The sequence below is a fragment of the Pelodiscus sinensis genome, chromosome 6 (genome assembly GCF_049634645.1).
Source record: "Pelodiscus sinensis isolate JC-2024 chromosome 6, ASM4963464v1, whole genome shotgun sequence".
NCBI lineage: Eukaryota > Metazoa > Chordata > Testudines > Trionychidae > Pelodiscus > Pelodiscus sinensis.
This window is the reverse complement of record NC_134716.1, coordinates 30,932,200-30,943,519: the sequence shown is the minus strand read 5'-3', so window position 1 is coordinate 30,943,519 and position 11,320 is coordinate 30,932,200. Positions and strand designations below refer to the sequence as shown.

The following is an 11,320-nucleotide window of genomic DNA, read 5'->3' as shown; positions in this document are numbered from 1 at the left end:
GTTCTCACTGGGAATTAGACTTCAGTATATAATTATTAGTCTATTCCCGCCAGCTGCTCCTTCTCTCCCCTCATTACAAAGCCTCTAGGTCCCGTTCATAAGGAACTTTTCACAGCACGTGTTTCATTCCCCAAGTGTAAAGCTGAATGCAGTTTAAGTTGAACAAGTGATACTTCAAACTCGAGCACTGCCATGTCTGTATGCCTGTGTTGCTTCCCGCCAAACTCCCCCATTCACAGTTCTACTGGTATATCCTCAATAGCACTCCCTCAAGGGAATTTTGGCCCTCCCCTCCTGTGCCACTGATCTTAGTACAGAGCAGGAAGGAAGTAGCACCTGGGAGGTGTATTATGGAGAGTGGGGGTCCAGGTGTGTGGGATGTTTATTCCAGCTTCTTAGATCTAGAAAACTCCTCTGGAAATTTTGTGAGAACAGGCCTCAGCATGAAAATCAGACTCTGTTACTGGCTGGGCAGTGGAAAAACTTGTGGTATTTTGGCTCTTCCACAGCACTCAGGTAACTCAGAGGAATGTGCACAGGTGAAAAATAATGGGGGGGAGGGGAACAACCGTTAATATTTTGAACCTCAAAATGACTCAGTTCAGATTCCATATAAGCCATGGATGGGAAACCTAAGGCCTGGGGGAGTGGTCTGGATACGGTCCCCAGTTTGCCTGTATCCAGCTCCCAAGGCTCAGAGCTCCCCCGTAATATTAGGGAGCCCACATTGGTGCTCTAGTCTCCCCTCCCCCACCATTTCCTCATGAGGCTGGAGCACAAAAATCTCCTGGCCTGGGCCCCCATAGGCTCTGGTGTGTGAGGGGAATGTGGAGAATGTCTTTCTCCTTCTCAGTTGTGGGCCATGACAATGAGGGGATTTTTTGGATTGTTTTCCACTTGTGGGCGGCTCCTGACTGATTTTTCTGTGGATCAGTTGCCCCCAACCCCAAAAAGGTTCCTCATCCCGATCTAAGCAATGGGCAAAAGGTTTTGAATGGCTCCCATGTTTGAATGTGTTTGCCTAGCCTGGGCATGACGGGGCCACGAGTTAAACCCCTCTTCCATGATCTTAAGCAGCCTTCTAAGAATGGCAAGAAAAGTCACATGGGCCAAATATTATGCCAACCAGTCATAATACTTTCCTGGCCATATAACATTCCTGAAAGGTCATTCCTTTTGCCACTGTTTTCCTTTTGAGATAAAGTCTTCATCACAAGCGTGGTACATGTGGTTACATTAGTTTCCAGGAAAGGAAAGAATTACGACTGAGACAGCGCTCTGGATCTGTGGAGTATGAAAAAAACCATGAGGGATATTTGAGGAGAATCCTTCCCTTTGGTGTTGGACCCCCAAGCAAATATTTCAAGCTTAAGCATGATAGACTTCTCAGTGTTAGTCACGGGAAGCCAGTAGGTCCCTCCCAGCTGCTACCTCTGAGATGCTGAGCCAGACTGTAAAAACTAAATAGACTTCAGTGAAATGCCTAAAATTCATTTTCTCACTCAGACGCTTTCATCTCACTCATTTCATTGTGCTTACTGGCTGGCAGGTTTCCTGAGGGCAGCCATGAATTAGATTTACAGTTCCCTGGTCAGTCTGATTCTGAAGAAAAATTATAACACCTGTAATGCAATACTGTTTTCCAAAAGAATGAAAAATGTCATGGTCTAAAAAGGAAGCTTCTAAACTCCAATAATCACAGAATATCACATGTCTCTGCACCCTATTGTGACACTGCCTCAGCTACTATTATTGAAGAACTGTTCAATCCCCTGTCCCAGTCCACATCCACGTTCTAATCTATGCAGTATGATCACATTGAAGACTTGGCTTTAAATCCATCTCTGGGACTTCACCTCCTCCGTACCTGGGAAATTCAGGCATTTCACAGAGAAGTGATTCCTGGGATCTTGGGAAGAGAAGGAGAATAGGCGTTTGACTACACAAGTGCCTCTTGCTAACCTCTTAAGGTGGTTGGACATAGGCATCACTGTTGAGTCACAGGAGCACTGGGGCTATGTCTACACTGGCAGGTTATTGCGCAAGTACGGCCATTCTTGCGCAAGAATCCTCAGAGCGTCTATACTGCCCTCCCGCTCTTGCGCAAGGAAATATACAGTACGGCGTGGTAAGAGACGGCTCCTTGCACAAGAGCTATGCTGTTTTCTATCAGGTGTAAGCTCTCTTGCGCTGGCGTTCTTGCGCAAGAGGGCAGTGTGGACATTTGGCAAACGCATACTTGCACAAGAATTGGCCTCCAGTAAAAAACACAGGTGGCCTCTCTGACATTCCATACGGGCAATCACCATTCGTTGGTCCCCCCCCCTTAAAGGCACAGGCACGCAGCATAGCCGTGTGCCACGTGCAGCCCAGGTAGCAGCCAGGGGGAGCAATGTCAGCTGCCCAGCCTCAGCCAGGTCCCTCAGACCCCACCGAGGAGCCACCCCAGAGCACCCAGCAGGCCCACAAGGGCACCAAGTGTGGGCTCCATGCTGGAGCACTGCTGATGTGATTGCCCTCCTGGAAATGAGGAGGCCCTCCGGGACCCCAGGTCCAGGAGGAGAAATGCCGAGATCTTCTCCTGGATGGCCCAGGCACTGAAACAGGTCCAGGCCGAGGTGAAGGACCTGCGCCTCACCTATGTGTGGGCCAGCGAGCTTGGGGGCGGCAGAGTCACTGCTTGTCCCCATTACCACCACCTGCAACACATCCTGGGGGACACAGAGGCCAGTCCCCTGCTGGCCCAGGTGGATACAGCGGTGGCCACCCCAGTGGTCCGACCCAGGGAACCGGAGAACGAGGAGTAGGGTGACCAGTCCACGGACGGGGAGAAGGAGGAGGAGTCGGCAGAGAACAGCAGCCAGACCCCACCGCCCGGGCCCAGCAGCAGTCAGGACATGTCCCGGGCATCCTCAGAAGCTGGCAAGGGATCTGGTGAGTGCAGTAGCTACCATTCGCAAGTGTGCTGGGGGCAGGGGAGGTCACAGGGTGGGGGAGAGGGAGTGGCACGTGGCACAGCTTGGCCACATGCTGTGCAGAGGCATGCAGCATGTGCAACCTCATGCAGCTAGGTTGCCAGGTGTCCGGTTTTGAATCAGACAGTCCAGTATTTGAGCTCTCAGTTTGGGAAACAAATTGAGAGGATATAAATGAGAAAATATAAATGTCCGGTATTTTCTAACTAAGATGTAATGTAGATTGTCATGTAATGTCAACTGTCGGGTATTTTTGTTGAAACCATCTGGCAACCCTACGTGCAGCCAGACCAAGTGGCACACAGAAGTGGCAGCTAGCCCCAGCACACGCCTGGGACCCCAGAGATTCTGCACGACCAGACCTGGGGGGGTCTGGCCAGGAGTAGACCAGCCCCAAGGTTGCAGGCCCGGCCCCACACAGCCTAAAGGGTGCTGCACACAGCACACATCCATAGCTACCTCTGGGACACTGTAGCTTCCCCAGGGAAGGCATGATAGCCCCCCCCCCAACACATTCGACCCCCCTGGGAGCTCCTGGGCCACTTGGGACCCTCCCTCCTACTGCCCCAGGGGAATTCTCCCTCGCCAGCCACACCTGTCCCTGGGCATTGTGGCACATGACGTGCTGGGAGGAGGGCACAGGGCACCCAGAACACCATGGGGCAGGGCTCACTGACCATGTTGCTCTCCTCTGTTTCTCCTGCAGTGGGACCCCCTGCCAGCGAGGGACCTTCCAGCCCCATCCCGCCGGCACCAAGGATCCAGGGCCCGTCGCAGCGCTCCCGGGACCACCACCACCTGCTTCGCTGCCACATCTGCATGATCGAGTGCATGGAGCGCGCTCTCAAAGAGAAGATCTGTGCAGATGCGGAGTGGCGGGAGTGGGTGTGGGGCCAGTACCTGGAGCACTGCGACCATGTGTGCGTTATCCTGGGCACTATCACAAAGTGAATGGGCCCTGTGCAGCAGCCCAGTGCTGCCAGGCCCTCCTTTGCCACCCCCAGCTCTCCCCCTGCTTCTCCCCCTGCCTTGCCCATGCCCCCTCCTGAGGTCCCCCACCCTCAGCACCTCCTGGTGCAGCCCGGCACGAGGGGCACTGGTGCCCGCACACCCGTGGGGGAGGGAGAAGCCTCCTTTCCCACCTATGAGGGCCACCCAGTTCAGGCGCCCCTGCTCCCAGTTCAGACCCCTCTCCTCCCCACAGTCCACCCACTTCCCTTTGTAAATAAAAGTGCCTTTTCCTAACTGAGTACTGTACATGCTATTTATTGGGAGGTGAGGGAAGAGTGGTGATGGGAGTGGGAGGGGGAGGCATGGAGAGAGCCCTGCGCTTGGAGGCATAGGTGCAGCCTACTGTGGGGCCCAGTCCAGCATCACCCAGAGGTCTTCCCGGACCCACACCCTGTCGCGGTTCATCTGTCGGGTGGCAGCTGTCTGGGGCTGCTGGTAGGCCTGACCCTTACCAGCCATCCACCCCGGGATGAAGGCCTCCCCCTTCCTCTCAATAATGTTATGCAGCACACAGCATGCTGCAATGACCTCTGGGATATGCTGCACCCCCATGTCCAGGCGGGTCAGGAGGCACCTGAAGCATGCCTTCTGATTCCCAAAGGCGTACTCAACGGGGCTGCAGTCCTGGTCCAGGTGGGCATTGAAGGTGGCCTAGCTGTGGTCCAGTTGGCCCGTGTATGGCCGCATCAGCCAGGCCATCAGGGGGTAGGCCGCATCTGCCACGATGCAGACCGGCATCCTGACTGCCCCAATGCTGAAGTCCTGCTGGGGGAAGTAGGTGCCCACCTCCGGGGCAAGCCTGTGGTCCCCCGGGGGCCTTATCTGCCGGACGACCGCACCAACGGTGGACCTGCCCACCCCGAACTGGTTCCCCACGGAGCGGTAGCTGTCCGGGGTGGCCAGTTTCCATAGGGAGATCACAACCCTCTTCTCCACGGGGATGGTGGGGTGCAGGCGGGTGTCCTCCCTCCGGAGCGCAGGGGCGAGCCTGGTGCAGAGCTCATGGAATGTCCCCCTGCGCATCCAGAAGTTCTGCACCCATTGCTGGTTGCCCCATTGTCCCAGCACCAGGCGCTCCTACCAGTCTCCACTGGTGTCATAGCTCCAGAGGCGCCTGTCGGTGGTGGGGTACAGGTGCCTGAGCCCAGCTGCAGCCATGGCGAAGTCCTGCACATGCTGCCCAGTCTCTAGCTCCTGCTGGATCAGTGTGGGTCCCTGGTGGAAGAGCTCCAAAGCCTCTATAACGGCCATGAGGGGATGTTGCTGGCTGGGGTCCTTCTCCGGCTCCATGGCTGTGAAGGTGGCAGCAAGGGTGCCCGGGGGCACTTGCCAGGAACAGAGGTGACAGGCACAGATGTGGCTCTCTCTCCCTCGAAAGGGATGCACACAGCCACAGGGAAATGGCCGTCCAGGAGACCCTTTAAGCACGTTTCCCAGTGGAGGTCCGGCGCATGCCCACAGACGCTGCTGGTGACCTCTTGACATGGCTAAGTTTCTTATGGAGACACATTCTTGTGCAAGAGCTTCCCGCCAGTGTGGACGCTTTCTTGCGCAAGAGCTCAACGTTCTTACGATGCGGTTCTAGCCAGTGTGGACGTTTGCTTGCGCAAGATATTCTTGCTCGATAACCCGCCAGTGTTGACATAGGCTGGATGTCCACATTTTCACAGAAGCCATAGGACAGATTGACAGGATGGCAAACAACGGAATATGGGACACTGAGAATTTTGGGGGCTGTAAAGTCAAGCTTCAGCCTGCAGAGAACAGGACCTTGGACAAACAGTGATCGATTTGGAGATAGGGTCAAGCAGATGGGGTCAAAGCTGTCCAAGAGAGAATTAACACCCTCCCCGCATCACAATAACTAAACAAATCCAAAGGGAAGGGCCTAGGCTCACTGCCACACACTTTTCCTTCTTTCTGTTATGACTTTGTAAGAAAATCTCTGAATCTAAGGCCATAAGTAAATGTGTAAATGAGTCAACAAAATAAGAGTCAATCTTATCCTCTGCCTTCAGGCTTAGCCCATGGCAGATATGAACTTGGATCTCATCTTTTCAAGATTATGAACTGTTCATCTGCTTCATTTCCCATTATTTTTCATTTTAATGTACCGGGTAATTCCTGGTTCCCACCCACCTGAAAGGAGGAAGTCTCAGAAGTCTCTTGAGAAATGCTATTGCTGTGAGATTTCAGGCCGTGTTTCAGAAACCCAGAGTCTCAATTCTCTCACATGTAAATCAGAAGGATCTTCACAGTGCTCAGTAGACTTACACTAATGTAAGCCTGATGTATGCAAAAGGGGGCTCAAGCCCAATAGGTCTGGATAAGCATCCAGATTTTTAGGTGCTCCTTAGAAAACCCTGTATTTTTAAAAAAAATTGTTCATGGACAAATAATATACTTGTGAGTCCTATAAGAAATTATTCTCTGATGACTTTTTATATAATCTAAGTGTACAAATCCCCACTATACTGATCATCACTGATTCCACCCTTATCACTAATTAACAATGCACTAATGAATCACAGAGCACCCACTGGGGTTTCCTTAACAAAATTTTGTTAGGCTAGTTTTTTAAATAAAAGTCAATCGCCCATCATAAAATGGGATTTTGTTGCAAGGAAACTGGAAATCATAAGACAGGTGTTGTATCAGATAATAATGAAAAATGTTTTGGAGGTGTTTCAAAAGTTATTACATTTTTATTAAATTGTTTAAGAAAGTTTGCTTCATATTGTTATGGACTTTGGAATATTTCGCGGTAACAACAGTTTGTGTGAAATGTATGTCATTATTCAGCATTTTTCCCCACAGTTGGCCTTGCTTGATGAAAACTTTCACTTGATTTGGATGTCTTGATCTTGAAAGTGCGATATATAACTGACCATGAGAGAATACTGGTTCATTTAAGTAAATTCCAACATAATCAAAAGTTTGTCCTTGAGATTTGTTTGTGATTGCATAAGCTGGTATGATGGGAAATTGACGTCATTTGAGGATGAATGGATGATTGACATCACTTGGAGCTAAGTCGATTCTTGGAATGAAGATGATGTTACCACGGTTGCACTCAGAAACGACCCCAGACATGATGAAATTTTCCTGAAGAGATCGGATGACCAATTTCATTCCATTGCATAGTCCGTTCTTAGGATTTAAGTTGCGAAGCAGCATAACGATAACGCCATTTTTCAACACTAAGTTATGTGGTGGCATGCCGGAAGGTGTTTGATCATGGAGAAACTTTGGTGGATAATTGTGTACATCGCTGGGGTCTTCGGAAATGATGGAATCAGCACTGTAATTTATGCAACGGTCTACAGGAAGCTTTCTAATGATTTGCAAGTTCATGTCAAGCGTTTGTTTGCTGGTGCAAGAATGACACGTTTTGCGAGTTCTTCGATTGGCATGCCATCCAGAATCTAGCCGTAAATTACATCGATGAGATTTTTATCCACAATCATGTGTTGTGAATTCAACTGTGCTCCTGTAATGTCTGGCATATTTCCTAATCCAATATTGAGAAGCCATTCTTTGTATTCATTCTGTCTCTCGCTTCGCATGTTCGTTGACAATGTGATTTTGCTGAAATGTTGGCTCAACTCGCTCGATTTTATGCAACATTTGACGACATCAACATATGTGCCTCTTGTAACTACTGGTAGTGTTTGTTGAAAGTTGCCTCCGATCACAATCGCTTTCCCACCGAATGGTTGCTGGTTCTGCATGAGTTTCTGCAAGAGTGAATCAATGCAGCCAAGGCCATGCTCTGTGAACATTGTAATTTCATCACTGATTATGAGCGAAGCCTGTTGAATTGTTTCAGCTTCTGGTGGCGTGGGTCTCATAGACGATACTGATGTTTCGAGCAATGGAACAGGAAGCTTGAATCCGCTATACTGTTCGTCTGCGTTTCATCAATGTAGCAGCAGTGCCAGTCTTTGCATAAGGAAGGACAATGTCACCTTTTTCCTCGAATGAATGACATCAAAATGCAATATAGGGTACGTCTAGACTACCGGGTTTTGTCGACAGAAGTTTTGTCGACAGTATCTGTCGACAAAACTTCTGTCGACAAAGAGCGTCCAGACACATTGAGTTCTGTCGACAAAGCAAGCTGCTTTGTCGACAGAACCCTGTAGTCTAGACGCAACCCAACAGGCAATAACACCTTCTGTCGACAGAACTCTGTTGACAGAAGGTGTTATGCCTCGTAAAATGAAGTATACCAGCGTCGACAAAAGTGCTGAGTTCTGTCGACGTTATGTCGACAGAACTCAGCGGTAGTGTAGACGCTGGTATAGTTTTGTCGACAAAAGTCCACTTTTGTCGACAAAATTCAGTAGTCTAGGGTACGTCTAGACTACAGGCTTCTGTCGACAGAAGTTTTGTCGACAGATACTGTCGACAAAACTTCTGTCGACAAAGAGCATCTAGACTACATTGAGTTCTGTCGACAAAGCAAGCTGCTTTGTCAACATGGTAGTGTAGACACAAAGGACAGTTTACATGCAATAACACCTTCTGTCAACAGAAACTCTGTCGACAGAAGGCGTTATGCCTCGTAAAATGAGGTTTACCAGCGTCGACAAAACTGCTGAGTTCTGTCGACGTTATGTTGACAGAACTCAGCGGTAGTGTGGACGCAGGTATAGTTTTGTCAACAAAAGTCCACTTTTGTCGACAAAACCCTGTAGTCTAGACACACCCCTAGACACACCCATAGAAAGATTTTTCTGGAACCGCCAGGACCATTCAAGTAGAAACATTTGTTTGGCTGATCGGCATTGTAAACAGCTCTTATGATTTTGGTAAATGCATCAAATTGCTGGGGATTAAATGTTTGAATTTGTCTTTCAGCTTCTTGTTGTTTTTGTGCTGGATTGTACAATTGAGCTTTGATTGCATTTCCTGTAGGTGTTGGCAATCCAACTGCTGCACATGATAATCTATGTTGGCAAAGTGTTGCATTGATGTCGTGCAATGCCAAGTTGAGAGCAGTGTCTTCACTGTGTGATCGTTGGTAATCGAGCGACATGTCGATTGAAAATTTATTCCACAATTCGAGAGCATTTGTTGGCATACAGAAGCAACAAATGTACGCAAACATTTGACGCATTTGATTCAGCATTTGATAAGTGGCTGCCTCTTGCAAGCAACAATCCCATTTATCATCCGAATCTAAAAAAAGGCGATGAAAAGCTGCCTCTTTGAATGTGTTGTAAATGATGTTATGAACAGTTCGAAGGGATTGAAAACTGGTTGCTCCATGAACATGAAGGAGCAACATTCTGAAATAAAATCTTTCCTCATACCTGATTCCGACTGTGTGTACATTCTCGAGACAATTTTGTTGCCACCTCATTGTCGCCTTTGCCAATTGTTTCTAACGTAAATGTAATTATAAGGAATGTTGGTATAGAGAAGCTCTCGCACATCAGCATCATTCTGGTTCAACTAGAACCAAGACTTGAGTTTTCCTCATCCTGTTTGTGATGCCTCATAAGCTTCTTCTTCTCAGCCTGCTTGGAATATGATGCGTAGTTGATTCAGCAAGTGTACTGGCAGTCTGAAAACCGCATGCGAACGAGCATGCATGGGTGATTCGAGTAACCACCACATTGCCTCTGGAGCACTAATGTAATGGGCATCGATGTAGTTGGCGATCTCGTTGTGGCATAGTTCTGCATTTTGTCCTGCCGAAATGACAATGTTTGTGCAGTCGAATCCTTTGTAAATGTATTTAACTGCTCTTGTGGAAGTGCAAGCTTCCACACTGATGTGTGTATCATACTTCAGCAGCAGATATGGATTGTAAGGGACCACATGTCTGTTGTCCATTGTCATTCCTCTGACTTCTGCTGTTATACCTGTGCGTCGACAATACAGTGGATATCCATTCACGTCCTGAGCTGTCACTAATTTGAATTCTTTTGGAAATTTTTGTTTGCATTTTCCATCTTCCATGCAAGAAGCGTGAGGGTTGGCAATTCCGCATGGTCCATGCATCGTGCATCTGGTTACAACGTTGTGCAGTGGAGGATTTTCTTCTGCTTTTGGAATCTCTGCACAAACATACTGATCGATGCGTGCAACTGTTGTAAATTTATCTTCTGCTCACAAGACGACCAGAATATGTGCGAGAGACAATCCACGTTTTTGGAACTCAATGGTGTAAATATGAGCAGTGGAGTTTCCTAAGATGCCATCTTCAATAAGCGATTTCAGTTTGATCTTGAAGATTCTTGCAACCAAATCTGGACGGTCTGATGTTTGTTCTCCTGCTCGCAAGTTCTCAGTAATTTCTGCCCATTTTGGATTTGCTGTGAATGTTATGAACAGATCTGGTGGACCGAACTTTGAGAAAATGGACATTGCATTGGCACATCGCTCTCTCATATTGCACGGTGATCCTTCAAATGATGATGGTAGAATTACTGGAACTCCAGCTTGTATACCGGCATTTTGTGCAAGGTTCTGTATGTGATCAGCAAGTTCCTGATATAGCTCTGCTCATAATTGTGTTTGATGTTGTTGGATGAAATTCAAGTTATTTGATTCCACTTGTAGATAGGAATCTACAATCCATTGCTGTGTGAGCTTTCCGCACTGATTATTGGATTAAAATTGCCTCTGATAGCAGTTTGTGCAGCTTTGTATTGAAGCATGGTTACATTGATTTGCTTTTGATTTGCTTCAGTTTCTTCATAAGGTTTTCATTGCCAGTTTGGTTGCCAACCGGGTTCACCATACGGAAACATTATTGGATATGTCATTGGATCCAAATTTGGACTAAGAATATTCAAATTGATGAACTGTTGCTGAAGATCTTCTGGATTCAATGGATAGACAAGAATGTCGCGTGCAAACGGCGATTCTCCATCTTTGTTCACAAATACTATGACAATCTTATTGGCATTTAGTGTATTGTAGCGCCGCTGATCAGAGTGATAGTCTCGTTGGAAAATCATATTAACAACAGGAATATCTTTGCCTGCCTGAACTGCTTCCTGTACAGCTTGAGCTTCGACTTCATGAAGCATGCAATATGAATCTGCGAGTCTATTGTGTTGTCTGAAGAAGTGATCAATTTGATCCAGAAATGGTCAATAACGATTCTCATTAGAGGGATGTTGCATTCTGATTTCTGTCGCCTGCGTACTGTCAATGACATGAAGCTGAGCGTACTGAGGCATTTGATCATTTACTGGTCTGACATGAGTAGTTTTATGATAAACCTGACCATGAATTTTGAATACGTACAGTCCTCCATCATGAAAGTCAACAACTTTTGCTCCCATCAATGCGAATGAGACTGCACAGTTGTATGA

At 48.0% G+C, this 11,320-nt stretch overlaps 1 pseudogene; it reads right to left on the bottom strand.

The window, feature by feature from the left end:
* Positions 1-9,506: 9,506 nt before the first annotated feature.
* LOC102454947 (uncharacterized) lies at positions 9,507-11,032 on the bottom strand (annotated as a pseudogene).
* Between the last annotated feature and the right edge of the window lie 288 nt (positions 11,033-11,320).